The 15,096-nt window shown below is 45.4% G+C and overlaps 1 protein-coding gene across 1 annotated transcript in view; it reads right to left on the bottom strand.

The window, feature by feature from the left end:
* Window positions 1–14,410, bottom strand: part of ELK3 (ETS transcription factor ELK3) — a 48,976-nt gene extending 34,566 nt beyond the window's left edge. Inside the window, exon 1 of the mRNA XM_081209681.1 lies at window positions 13,970–14,410. The gene's annotated coding sequence lies outside the window, so the exon portion shown is untranslated. The remainder of the gene's footprint in view (window positions 1–13,969) is intronic.
* Window positions 14,411–15,096: the final 686 nt, after the last annotated feature.

Below are 15,096 nucleotides of genomic sequence, written 5' to 3' on the forward strand. Positions count from 1 at the left end.
AATAGAACATTTGTGTTTTCCTTGGTGTCATACACTGTAGCACTCATACAGGTGCATATCCACAGACATTAATTCCAAAAACACACTCGCAGGGCTGGGGAGGCAGCTGCTAGTCACTGGTAGATCATTTCCATATAGTATTCTAGAAATGGCCGGATATGAACTCCCCACTCACCCTGCATGGGTGTCTATGTGCGTAGCGAAGGCTTACATGCCTAGAAAACAATAGCAAAATAACTGCAGATTTGACACACATGGGTAAAAGCACTCTGTGCTGAGCAGACTGATGATAAATAAGCATGCACAGATTCTATAGCACAATACTGTAATCGCATTTAAGAGAAGCCTTCCCTGTAACAGAAGTCTGTTTTGCAGATGTATTGATATGCAGCGTAACACTAATGGGCAAAGTTTGAAGAAAAAGGTAGATCCTTTGTTCTAAAAATGTAATATAGGTTTCAGAAAAATATCTATTCCTGCGCCATTTCGTGCATAAAAGAAACCTCTTGTAAGCATTATTTGATTTTACAAGAAGCTTTACTATGCATGTTTCTGCAGAGTGGCCCATGGGATAAAACAATATTAAACTGAATACCGGTACATTATGTGCAAAGAAAAACAACTAAGCTTACATTAAACTCAAATAAACACGATTGAGGAAACAAACACACATGCACGTTATCAAATTTTAAAATAAATTATTCAGTGCTAGTCTAATAGTAGTTAGCCACAGATAAACCAACTATATGCTAGTAGTGATGTGCTTTGTAAGTCCTGGGTTTCTCATACCTAAATCATTTGCAGAAAATGCATGCCCAGTGTTTCCTCAAAGCATTCCTAGAAAGGCAATTCCATAATGTCTCAAAGCAGATTACTATGTATTACGGGTTTCTCTGACCTATGGCCAAATGAATATTGCACTGGTTTGTTCCACACTAGGTTACTGTATGTGCGTCCTTTAGAGTTCTGGTGCCTGCTGCGAAGGGCTTGAAGGAAGACACGGCACCCTAATTGGGATTTATGTTGGCTCCATACTTGTTTTCCAGTTCCTTGGAGTGTCTTCCATTTCCTTGTTTCTCCTTTTCAGCAGGATGCTAAGACATCCTGCAACTGCCTGTTCTAGCCTTCAGCTGTGTTTCAGTATTCTGTAGTGATGAGAGTGCTGCTGGTACAGGATGTACATAAACTGAACCATATTGACTATTAGTCAGTGTGTAGCTTTTTCCAGGCTACAAGCCCTACGTCCATTAATTTGTGTTCATGGGAACAGGTTGAAAAGTTTTGTGTTTTTGATAACTCTTCCACTAGCCTGAGTTTATCCATCTGCCCCATATGTCTCCACCTTGTCTCCCGTCACACAAATACGAGTATCATCAACAGTTGGAACAGCTTTTAAGTGTCAGCACTTGAACAAATACTTTGAGAAAGTGTATCCCAACATCAAAATTAATCCTGTTCTCAAGAAAGAACCTATACAATCCAAACTATATACATTTTAAAACACTTTGTGCTTTAGTGTTTTAGTTCAATGTTTAGTAAGCTTGACTTCCTGTCCCTACATCTTGACATTCCACTCTGAATCATGACTAATTCTGAAGTCATACATAATTCAACAAAATTCTTAAGAACAAATATGCTCTTGTCTTTCTCTAAAGTCTCCAAAATACTAGCTGATTCATTAAAGCAAAAAAAGCTTCAAATAAAATAAACATGCATCATCACTCAAATCTATGCGATATGTTTATTGTGCAAAACAGTGAAGGAGCAAACCGCAGAAAATAGCAGAATAAACCAAGAGTTGGCATGGGAAAGTATGCGTTTCAGAGAAAGCATGTCATCATGGCCTGTTGTAACTAGCATTGGGCGTGGCTTGCAATGACAGAGAAGAACTCAAGGCCAACAGATACCTTTCTGGCAGGCAAGCGGTGCCCTTATTCGACGTGGCAAAAGCAAAAATAAAGAAAGAACCACTTTGCAAAGTGCTCAGCGCTCCACTACAGCTAGGCCATGAGTCAGCATTTACGGAAGTTAAGGGTGTGTATAGTGTAAATAAACAGGCTACTTTTGACATGAATCAGTTGAAATGTATCCTGGAGTAGTCCCAACACAAATTAACCCAAAGGACACCACAATTAAGTATAGGAAATGTAAATATAAGAATTATGGAGGCCCTTACCAGTCCATTTTTCAGGACATCTCGGGGATTTTAACTATTCTGCTCTACGCTGATATTCCACCAAGATTTCCCTTCTTTCAAATGCATTATCTGCAATGCAGGCAAACTTAATTTGCTTTCACTTTTAAAGTAGTTAAACTGTAATGGCCTTACTCCAAGCAGCCACAGACTATTTTATTTTTTTAATCAGGATCTAAAATATTATCCAGTAGCAACCCCTGGCTCCCTATACCATGCAAGGGCAACGAACGGTTCCTTGTTTGGAACCATTAAGAACATAATAATTGCTCTACTAAATACCAGGCCACAGATTCATATAGTCCAGCTTACAGTGCAGATAGATATTGCTCTTTGTCAACAGCAGCTGATATCCAGAGGGATCATATTCCATTTACAGGTACTCAGGAGAGCGCCCCCAGAGGGAGATTCAGAGGTTTCTCTTGAATACAGGCCCCTCCATCAGTTAATCTTCCATCATTTTTAACAGTGTTGATCTGCGATTGGAGTTCCCTGAGTCCCTTTAAAGTTCTGGCTGGAAATAAAAGCTATGATTTTTTTTTTAATGATCTTAGCTTAACGGGGAGGGGGGAATGTATTGGCACATCACATTCCAAAAGACAGTCTCACACAAAAACTATTGGGGCACATTGGACCCCATAATGTTAATGGGAGAAACAAACAGAAGCAAAAAATGCTTAGATGAAAAACTGAGCTCAGAATAAATATCTGAAGTATTCCAGTAGTCTGAGTCTTTGTTTTTAAAAGAAAATTACAAATAAGAAATGGATATTAAGGCTATGTACTGCTGTTCTTTGGTATATGGGTGTATCCGCGTGAGTACAGTGGTACCTCGGGTTAAGAACTTAATTCGTTCTTGAGGTCCGTTCTCAACCTGAAACTGTTCTTAACCTGAGGTACTGCTTTAGCTAATGGGGCCTCCCGTTGCCACCGCACCACCAGAGCATGATTTCTGTTCTCATCCTGAAGCAAAGTTTTTAACCCGAGGTACTATTTCTGGGTTAGCGGAGTCTGTAACCTGAAGCGTCTGTAACCCGAGGTACCGGTGTTATGTACTGAAGTTCTCACCCTGGGCCAGCAGGGGGATACTGTAGATAGTTCAGGTCCACATATGCAAATAAGGGATCGAAAATGACGTTCAGTGACTGGATAGTTACAGAAAATGGTTACTGTTGCGTTCTAGTGGAGCTCTATATAAGCAGGCTGGCTGAACCCTTCAGTTCAGTTCCGTTCTGGCCTGTGAATAAACAAGAGCTGTTTGAAGAATCGCTGTGTTGTCTGATATGTTCACCCACAACTTAACAACCACTGTATATGTATTTATATATTATAGTGGAACAGTACAGCTGCCTGTGTTCTTAAGACTCTCCTTGGGGATGTGGCTAAGGAGGTGCTGCTGAAAGGGACATAGGAGCGTTGGTCCCTACTTAGCTCAGTGTCGTCCACCCAGATTGGCAGGAGCTCTCTGGTGCCCCAGGCACTGGTCTCCGCCAGCCCAAACTGTAAATGCCAGAGATTGAACCTGGGACATTTTGCATGCAAAACATGTCCTCAACTATTGAGCCATGATGAGCTCCTTTGCTTCAAATTTTACAACTACAGCATTGCTCCTGCACCAAGATGAAGCCAATTAATTAATTTATAATTAATTCCCTACAGCAAAAATTACGGTAATTCTGGGGTCCAAAGGACCCCTTCATCCCTCTCATGATGATGTTTTTGGTACGAAGATAAATGTATAGGTAAAAAAAATGTACAAAACCAGAGGGGACTCTATTCTGGTGTCTTTGAAGTGGTGCAAGTTCATAAAAACTGAATTTACAATACAGGCAAACTGCTAAGGGCAGAAATTCAACATTGTGTTCTTCCAGTTGTTCCATCTGCTCAAGCATTCCAGTTTGCCAGTCGTAACAACACCCACTCCACTACCCCTCAGTGGCGGAGGAAGGGTGTGTGTGGTCCACCCCGGGTGTCATCACTGATGGGTGTGTGACAAAATGAGTTTTTTTTAAAAAAAATGGGCTCACAAAACCTTTTAGGAGTGACGTGGTGGCTTAGACGCCTGCAGGTTCCGCACTGCCTGAAACGGCAGCGTGGAACTTGTGTCTGCCTACTGCCTCTCCCTCAGCTGCCCTACAACCGAAGGGGAGGTGGTGGAGAGGCTCCAAGCGTTGGAGAGGCTCGCCCCGCCCCCAACTGCAGGACACGCCCCCGCACCAGGCACCCGAGAGGCTAGCTACACCACTGCTCCCCCCTGCGCTGTTATTAGGATTCTTCCAACCTCACCCCTAAGCCAATATGGGGGGGGGGGATACAGGGGGCAATAGGGAGGCAAACCCTGTTGTACAAGCAAAAGTCCTTGCATAAGTGAATGCTGCCCTAAGATCATCCGTACCACACTCTATTTCAACACATTGCTGGGGATAGAAAGGATCCCAGTTAGCTTAAGACATTTGGTAGCTTTGCTTTCTTATTTGTTTTGATAGAGGTGAATTGGGCCCACAATATCTTAGTAAATTAAACTATTTTTTTTCAAGAATTGCAAAGAAGGGAATGAAACACTACGGGACAACTGACTGCACATTTTTTGAGGAAATCATGGAGCATGAAGTGTATCAGGTTTGCTAAAAACAAGGTTACATCTATTTCAATTAGAAGCTGGGATCTACATCAACCTCACTCCCCTGCAAAAAAGAAGACTTTCAGGCATGTCTCTGATGCCCTGGAAGGAGCTGTGATCAGAAAAGAAAATAGCATTGAGCTCACACTAGGTTTGTTGTTTGTTTTGTTTTGCTCCCAGAAGCCTAAAGTTATAGTACATATATACATAAGTGCCTTGTGTCTCATCACTTATGTTTCAAGGAGAAATTATTTTCCATCTCTTATTTCTAAGATAGATATCTAGTACACCGTGGCACACATGGATTGAAGAACATTGATTATTTTAACAACATACTTTTCTCTTTAAGAAGCTGGGGGGGTTTCTACACATACCATGCTTTACATACAAGTGTGCAGCTGGTTTCTTCACATTTTGGCAATCTATCAGAATAAATTGTGCACTTCCTGATCCCGTGTACATTAGGCCTTCAAGATGCATAATTAGGAGCAGATAGTCTACTTAGTAGCAAAGGACTCCACCTGTTTCGGGTAGTCCAGACATAACACCACACCACGGTTGGTGTTACGAGAATCAGCTTTTAAGCAGCTTCAGGCACACCTGCTTCCTCCTACCATCATGTGAAGCGATGGCCTCTTTTCTTTCCTTGCTTCAGGCAAAGCATACTCTGCCATCTCATTCAAACCAGCAAGCTATAGTTGTGCTTGCCCTATAAATCAGAACCAGAAACTAGGATCCAGCTCTGCTTTTCAATCCTGTTTTGCAGGGCAATCATATAAAATAGTTTTTCCAGTTGAGACAGAATGATAAACTATGGTTTGCCACAAAACCAGGAAAGAGACTGCTTCATGCTAAGAAGAAAGGAGAGGAGGCAGCAGTGGTACAAAAGTGCAAAGTTCCTCAAAAGATCATTCTCATAGTCTTCTTACATTTGTACCAGATCTCTCTAGCCCTACGTGGACACTGAGTCTCCTCAGGTGTAAGCAAACATGTAAGGATAAGTGAGGGCATGCTGCCAAACCCTACCACCACCTTCCCGAACATCAGCTATACAGTGGTACCTCTGGTTACGAACTTAATTCATTCCAGAGGTCCATTCTTAACCTGAAACCGTTCTTAACCTGAGGTACCACTTTAGCTAATAGGGCCTCCTGCTGCTGCCGCGCAATTTCTGTTCTCATCCTGAGGTAAAGTTCTTAACCCAAGGTACTACTTCTGGGTTAGCGGAGTCTGTAACCCGAAGTGATTGTAACCCGAGGTGTTTGTAACCCGAGGTACCACTGTACATCTACATCTACATCCTTTACATTTACATCATTTACATTCACGTGAATCTGAATATCCGAATAAGCAAACCAGGAAATTAATATAAGAATTACCTTGATTCGTGCCAATCTCGTAATACAAAACTTTTCTAAAGCTATTTCACCTCTGCTTTAGCTACAACTGTCAAAGCCACTTGCCTCCTAGTCTCAAAGTGTCACTTCAATCCACACACAGCATCATGTTTTGGGGGGCTTGTTTCTGTATGCATACCTGTTCTGTAGGCATGCCCTCTCCTAAATATTTTGGTCCTGGGCCAGCAAACATTTAGCTAGCCCTGCTGCATCATTCTAAATCATGAACAAATTAAAATCAGGTTCTCATTTAAAAACAGGGAAAAAAATAATATTTGAAGTTAATTCCTTGGTTTATAAATTGGTAGAAATACCAATAAACAAAAGGTAGTCCATCATATATATGCCTACTTAGTATTACAATGTATTACAGAAAGATCAATGGGACTTACCATAAGAATGCTGCCTGAACCATTTAATTTATGAGATGTTATAGGAATCAGGTTTCCCTGAAATCCATGCATTCTAATCAGGAAATTCTAATCCCAAATTGTGTGAAGTGATTGTGATTGTGCAGTTTATGCTTAAAAAATACTCCTAACACTGCAGGTGACGTAAAAGTCAGAGGTTTCTATGCCCATCTTCACAGCTCTCTATCCTCCATCTATGCCAGCAAGCAAGAAACATTATCAAAGTTCAAGGCCACACTCCAGCCAGCCAAAAATCACTCAAGAAGGGTGCAGTCCTTATGCCTCCAAAGGTAATTTTAAAAATGCGCTTGTGCAATGCCAGGCAAAATTTCCAATGCTGCAAGAAGCAGCTGGATTTCTACTGGACTACTATAATGCACTTCACATGGGTCTACCACTGAAGATGTTATGGAAATTACAACTAGTACAAAATAATGCAGCAATCAGGCTAATACCTACAAGCAGCAGGCCACAATAACACGACCCTCTTTTAAAAACAGCTACGTTGGATACCAATCAGTGGCGTAGCGTGGGGGGTGCCAGGGGTGCCGGCCGCACCGGGCACAACATTGGGGGGGTGCGTTTGGCCGGCCCCCCTCGAGGAAGCGGGAACCTCTCCAAGGCGCAGCGCGCAGTCGGTGGAGGAAAAGAGCCGCGCAGCAGCAGCAGCAGCAGCAAAGCCGGGAGGAGGAGGAGGTGGAGCGAGCCTGCTAATTGCTTGCTGGGAATTAAGCGGCTCAAAGAGGCAAAGGAAAAGAGGTGGAGCCGCTGGCCCGGCCGGGAGGAAGCTGGAGAGAGCAGCGCGCCAAGCGCACGTGACGCAAAGGGCCTGCCCACGTGCAGGCAGAGCTCCGCGTGGCGGGGTGGAGGGAGGCGCTCTGCACGTGCTTAGGAGGCGCTCGCTCTTTCCAAAGAAGGACCCGGCTACTGGATCAAGGCCACAAGGGCCCATGTAGAGTGAGTGGCCAAGCAGACGCCTCAATGAGAAGCACTCAAAGCAGGACCGGGGCGCAAGAGCGCTCTCCCTTCCTGCTGTTTCCAGGGGGTGGAAGCGTCGCTGCCTCGAGGGCTTCCGAGATACCCTGGGGTGAAGTCCCGCTTCACCTTCTTGGGAGTCCCTCTCTTATGCTTTGGGGGGGGGGTAGCAAGGGGGAAGAATAATGATTTCCTCCACCACCAGCCCCAAATTCTATAGTAAGAGAAATTGGGGGCCAAGCCAACTGGGGAAATGGTGAGTCTCTAACTATAGAGCTCAGGTACAGTGGTGCCCCGCAAGACGAACGCCTCGCAAGACGGAAAACCCGCTAGACGAAAGGGTTTTCTGTTTTGGAGGCGCTTCGCAAAACGAATTTCCCTATGGGCTTCCTTCGCAAGACGAAAGCCCATAGGGAAATCTCCGGGACAGCGGGGAAGCGCAGCGCGTCTTCCCCACTGTCCTCGGACCTCCTCCGAAGGCTGGCGGTGGGGCGGAGAGACCTCCTCCCGCCGCCAGCCTTCGGAAGGCTGCTCCGAAGGCTGGCGGTGGGGCGGAGAGACCTCCTTCCGCCGCCAGGCTTCGGAAGGCTGCTCCGAAGCCTGGCAGTGGGGCGGAGAGACCTCCTCCCGCCGCCAGCCTTCGGAAGGCTGCTCCGAAGCCTGGCGGTGGGGCGGAGAGACCTTCTCCCCGCGCCAGCCTTCGGATGGCTGTCCTGAAGACTTGTGGTGGGAGCAGTGGCGTAGCGTGGGGGGTGCAGGGGGGGGCCTGCCGCACCTGGTGCAACATCGGGGGGGGGGGGCGCAGAAGAGACTCGAGTGCTAAAATCCACGGGTTAGGGGGTGCAAATTACTTGCCTTACCCTGGGTGCTGAGAACCCACGCTACACCACTGATACCAATTATTTTCTGGGCCTGATGTAAGGTATTAAGCCCTGAACACCTTGGGATCCAAATATCTGTAAGAATGGCTTATTCCATATTGACTGGCCCATAACCAACAGATGAAGCCCTTCTTGTGGTCCCCATGCAGGATGAGGTATGCGGTGTGGGAGCCTAGGAAATGGCCTTTTCACAGTGGGGGTTCCTCACCCTACTGAGGTGTATGTTGCCCCATCTCTCTATAGTTTCAGGTGGTTGATTAAGACACATCTTTTTCAGTGTTATTCAGTGGAATCCTTGCACTACCTGAAAGAGTGCATTGGATACTGTCAGCAGTGATTTGTTCTTGTGAATGATTTTATCAAGCGTTGCCATATTTCTAGAAGGAAAATGCAGGGCACAAAAGTTGTTGAGATTTTTTAATGAAGCTCATAGTTGTTGAGCTTTTTAAACTCAATCTCAAAATCCTGGACATTTTGCCAGTTTTCCAAAATTCCCCCTGGGTGCTATTTTCGCCTGTTAAATCCTGGGGAATTCCGGATGTACAGTAACCCTATTTTATCTATTTGCTTTTGTTGCAAGCTCGCTTGCAGCTTGTGCAAAACCACCTAAATAAATAAATAAATGCTGATTGAGAGTTCAACATTGACCTGAGTAATTATTCCACCTTCCCATAATTAACATAACCAGAAAATATATTCAAGTATGCTTCATTTGCCTATTTCATACAGATTATAAAATTTGTACAGAATTTTTATTTATGTATTTTCGTGTCAGTAGACCTGATTAAAACCCTCCTGATGCATAATGAAATCATCACTGCTGAAAATCTGAGACTTAAGTGGTTGAAAACATGTACCCCTACTCCAACTGCAACACAAGCTAAAATATATGTGAAAGGAGTGCAGAAACACTTCTCTGTTTTGTTGTCCTGCTCCCCACATCTGTTGCGTATCTTGAAAACTGAAGAGGTGGCAGGATACCCTCCCTGCCCACCTGCCCCACAATTTCTAAAAAAAGCTCCTTGCTACTTGTTAGTAGTGAGGTCTTTTGTCAAATCCTGGTGCGTATGGTACTATGTCATTATACCAGCATTTCTGTTCACAAAAACAAAACAAATCCCCCAATATTTCTTTCTTATCAGAGCTACTGAATGCCTACTAACAAACATGGTGAATGAAGATATATATGGGTGTAGATCAGGCTTCCTCAAACTCGGCCCTCCAGATGTTTTGAGACTACAATTCCCATCAACCCTGACCACTGGTCCTGCTATCTAGGGATCATGGGAGTTGTAGGCCAAAAAAAACTCTGGAGGGCCAAGTTTGTGGAAACCTGGTGTAGATACACCACATTTTATTTTGACTGAGTTCTAATCAGCTTAGGTGTATACAGACAACCACACGCCCATCTGCAACAAACAAGCACAGCGAAAAAGGAGGGGGTCTTAGGCTTGAGCAGCATGTTTTTCTTTTTCCCAAGTTTATGTTTTTACGTGAGAACAGGAGGAGGAAAGGGGCTCCAGATTCCAGAAGTCACGCTTCTACCTAAGCCTCTTACCAACCTGGTGCCTGCCTTTCAGCAAGAGCCTGGCATCTCTGATGGAGGGAAGTTCCTGCTTGCAGGCTGTTCAGCTCCACCTGCTCAGGATACAGAGCGCTCAGGCGGAGTTAGGCTGCACGCATGTGCGTGCACACGATATCTCCAAGGATGATTTTTGCCTGCCACTGAGGAGGCAGGCAGGGGAGACAGAGAGCTAAGGCAGAGAACTACCCTGCAGTGCACACACTGTTTCTCAAAGAGCAAATTTTGCGTCCGTCTGCTGCTGCCGCTACAGGAGGCATAGAAGAGCAGCTGAGGCAGAGTTAGCAATGGCAACGGCTGCACAGGACAGGAAGAAGTATTGGGTTCCCAATTTTCACAATACAGTGGTACCTCGGTTTACGAACTTAATCCATTCCGGAAGTCTGTTCTTAAACCAAAACCATTCTTAAACCGAGGCATGCTTTCCCTAATGAGGCCTCCTGCCGGTGGTACCCTTCCACCATTCAGCTTCTGTTCTTAGAGCTATGTAAAGTTTGCAAACCGGGACACTACTTCCGGTTTTGCAGAGTTCGTAAACTGAATAGTTCGTAAACAGGGCTGTTCTTAAACCAAGGTACCATTGTATCATGCTTTTTGACTATCACACACAAAGACACACACAATTCACAATATATTGCCAGGTAATATATTTTTTTTAAAAAAAAAATGGTTGTCATGATTTGCTCTTGGTATTGATATAAGACAATATATTGATATATTGTCCAGCCCTAAAAGCGGGATGATTTATGGATGGTTCACTATAAATCCACCACTATTATTGCATCACGACATGTTGCAGAATACACCTGCAAAAACCACCCATCTGGAGTTGTGCTTCTTTGGGAATAATGTTCTAGAGCCAAAGTGGTACCCTCCAAATGTTGTTGGGACTACATCTTCCATCATCACTGAACACTGGCCAAGTCAACCATGGCTCATGAGAGTTGGAATGCAACCAACAACATCTGGAGGATGCCAATTTGGTTGTCCCTATTCTGAAGTTTATGCACCACTATTCAAAAGGCTGTACTTCATCCCACCGCTCATCAAATGTCTATGATCGTAAGGGTCTGAGCATAGCTTCTCCAGAAAACAGCAGACACTGATAAAGTATTCACTGTATGCACCATTCTAAAGGTCAAACCCAGCATTTTGAATAGGGGCTTGCAGCCCAAGACTGAGCAAAGTGCCAAAATGCCTGTTGGCATACCTACCTGTTCCTGGAAGGAGTTGAGCTATCACATTGTCCAGCACCTAGACCTTCTAAACATTATTTGAAGGCATCCATGTTCAGCAATACTACAACAGTCAGTCCTTGAAGTTACAAAAGCCTGGATGGTAATTCTCAGGCCACTACTCAAAGGTAAATAGTGAAGTCAACACAGAAAATGTAATCGACTTCACCCCCAAAGGTGCACCCTTCCATTGTCTCCTGAGGCAGACAGATGCCCACAGCAATTGATAGAAAGCACTCCTAGCCACTGTAGCCACCTACAATTTATTGAATTTTTAAGCCATCCCACATCAGGTTTTTGTGGGAACATGGGAAAACCAAAATAAAAGTGCAATAAACCAATACCTATTACACTTTTTTCAAACACACAATGATCTTGATATTCTCCATTTGTATCCAAAGGGTGCCAATCCTGGATAAAATGTTTTTGGATATTAATGCAATTATGGCTAGGAAAATCCCCAGATGCCTGGTAACCTCATCAGTTAGAAATTTGATAGTGGTACACAGGAATGTGACAGACGCATTCAGCCCTAGACAGGACAGCCTCCAATCATTTGCATTCGGGGTACGAAAGTTATTTCAATACAAAAATAAGTTCAAATGCAAATGTCGTATAATATTTTAAAATAATCACAAATTTGCACACATTAGTTGCGAGATAATTTGGCCAAATGCAGTTAGCATATATTTGCTTTTAGATAAACATTTTATCATCCTCTATTTACTAAAAGAGATGGAAGGAAGGAGGTGGGAACTAATAAGATACGGTAGATCCCATTTTCAAATATTACACATCAAAGCCCTAAAACCAATAAAAAAGTATAAAAAGGCAAAATAAAGGGTAAAGCCCTTATTTTAGGAACATTAAAATGAAACCATTGTGTCCTTTGTCATTTAAAAAGCCATTCAAGATCACATGATAAAAAGATGCTGCATTATATTAAGTAAGTCCCACCCCCCACCCTGACTAAATAAAGATGTAACTTGTCTCGCTTTCAACAGTAGTGGGCAGAAAAGCTGAGAGGGCTTCACAAAACCCTCCTGTGTTAGGGAACGGAAACTCCTAATGAGATTAGTTGGTGTGTGCAGACATTACTTAGCCATGACTAAATGGGCTCTCTTCCTGCAGCCAGTGGAAAATTCAGGGAACTTTTTCCTCCTGCAGCATCAGAGTCCCTCTAACCTTCAGCACAGCCAGATCCAAAAACAACTCTCCAGTCTCTCTCTCTCTCTCCCCCCCCCCCTTTAAACTGATGGTGTAAAATATAAAAATGGAGTGGGGAGGGGGTTTGGTGGAGGCAGAGGGCGAGAGTGAAGGAACCTCTCCAGCTCTTGCTCTCTCTCAAAACTACAAAGGAAACTGTAAAAGAGCAAATACATAAACCTGAGAAGGAGAAAACCACAGAGTTTCTTTGTGAGCTGCAGTGACTCATTTTCAAGATGTTGTCTGCTGCCAGTTTCAAACCGGAAGCGCATGGCAATTAGTCTTGCTGTTTCCAGACAAGCCAGAAACTCTCCCAACACTGCCCCCTCCTCCTCCAAAGCCCCTTGGCCGTTTCCTCCTCTCCTTGCAGCCCCCAGCAATTTGCGCTGCCCTTAAGCAAACTGCTCTAATTCCTCTGGGCTACAGTCTGGAGTGCGGTACCCCCCCCCACCCCACCTCGCCGCCCCACTCCTTCCTTCTGCGCGCACACACTCAAATTCATTGTCTTAATGAAACGGCCCATGTGGCAGCAAGAGCAGGGACGCCGCCACCTCGCTCCCAGGTTGTGGAAACACATAAAGGCGCACATACAAACTCTCTTTCCCTCTCCCCTCACACACCCCTAAAGTGGTTCATGGCGACGCAGCGCCTTCGGAGAGAGATTAACTCTCGTCTCCTCAAGCCTGTCAGGCGGCGCGCGCCCCTTCCAGCTCACCCGCTTCACAAAGGCACTGGCCCCCACGCCGTCTCCCCAAACGTAAGGCGACCCCTCCCCACCGCTGCGCGCGCGCGCTTCGAGAAGCGCAGTAGCACCCCCAGACTCCCATTTCTCCAGCCAAGTTGGACTCCCCTCCTCGCACCCCGCTGGAGAAGAGAGCCCCATCTTTAGCCCCCCACCCCCCCAGCGTTTTTTTTTTTTTTTGTCAACGGCAGGTGGAGACTCTTCCACATTGCCATATGCACAACAAGTAGTTGACACAACGCGCGCCTCCTGCAGAAGCCAGGGACTCCTTTCTGCCCCCCACACCCCGGGAGTTCCCATTGCCCTCCCTCTCTCACGCACAGTCCAAAAGGGCGACGTCTCGCCATTCTCTCTCCCCCTCCCCAGCTCCGCGCGCCCCACACACGACCCACTTTGCTCCCTCTCAGACATTTCCCAACCCCCCCCCCTGACAGATGGCACTTCTGCCCCGCAGCAAAGAGCTACAACCGGGGCTTCTGGAGCTGCCACTGGAGCTCCCGGCACCCAGGACTCTTCTCCCGCCTCCCCCGGCAGCCCCAACCGGATGCCTTGTGGCGGGGCAGGGATCTCCCGCACCCCCCACCCGTGGCGCGATACTTTTCGCCTTTTATCAGGGAAGATGGGGGGCCGCCTGAGCGCCATCCCATGCTGCTCCCACCTGTCTGCCCCTCGCCCTTTTCTGCCTCCCCACTCCAAACTCTGCCCAACTTTTAAAAAGCTTACATACCCGGAGTTTGGTGGGCTTCTCCGATCTCTCCTCGCAGGTTTAAAGGGAGCTGCGTAAAATCCCCCCGTTTTCCATACTGACAGTCCTCCAAAACGCTCTGTTGCTCTTGTAACGAGATCCTGATCCCCCCCTTGTTTCTTTCTCTCTTCCACCCCCCACCCCCCCCGGTTGGTGTGTGTGCGAGAGTGAGAGAGAGAGAGAGCAGGAAGTTGGAGCAGTCAGACAGCGAGCCGGCTCACTTCCTTTCCTGCATTATTCCCCAGGCGGTTTGCAGTCTGTGTAAACAGGCTTTTCCTCCCTTCTCCCCTCTCTTTGGCCACTGATGTGCAGCATTGCTGTAATATAAGACACACACATAGTAAAAGGGTAATGGCAACTTCGCTCAGACGCACACACAAACCAAGGAACTCCAGCAGCTCCCTCTGACCTCCACCTCTTCCTGTTCTGCACCCCCGGGGAGGAGCTTCAAACAAGACCAACAAACTTGGCTCATCAGCCACAGCTACTAAAAACATAAGGTGGCTTCGCAGAAAAATAATAAACCAGCTTTCCCCCAAAATGCTGGGATAACAGCAAGCTGGAGTCATTTAACTGTTCTTGCAGACCCGCGCAGAGAGACCCCACATGCACATATCTGCATGTTAAATGCTGTGTTGACAGAATTATACAATAATAGATAGAGTTATATTCGTAATGCATGTATTAATATCTCTACTAATATAGTGTAAGCAACAACAAATATTCTGCATTTTCTGTTGTTGTTGATTTGTGTGTCTGGACTTCAGCTTTGCTAATTACTGTGGCCCTTATATCTTTTCACTAGGCTTTCTACTGATAGAGGTGCTATAAACTGCTAAATTAAGGCACAATGGGACAGTTCAAAGGCAACCTTCCGTCCCTTGAAATGCAAAATCAAACGGTTTCTGAGCCCAGTGACCCAGCACAGAAGCTCTGCAATCCAGTACACAGGCCGCTGAAATCCACAACTCTGATAAAATTTAAGGTGCTACTACCAATGCACAGGACTGTAGTCTTAATTCAGTGCTATGACACACAGTAATTTAAGGAACAGCAAAATTAACCACTTAGAAGCAGTGAAGTACTATCAGATTCAGCATTTACAATGC

Source organism: Podarcis bocagei, assembly GCF_964188305.1.
Source record: "Podarcis bocagei genome assembly, chromosome: 10".
Lineage (NCBI taxonomy): Eukaryota > Metazoa > Chordata > Lepidosauria > Squamata > Lacertidae > Podarcis > Podarcis bocagei.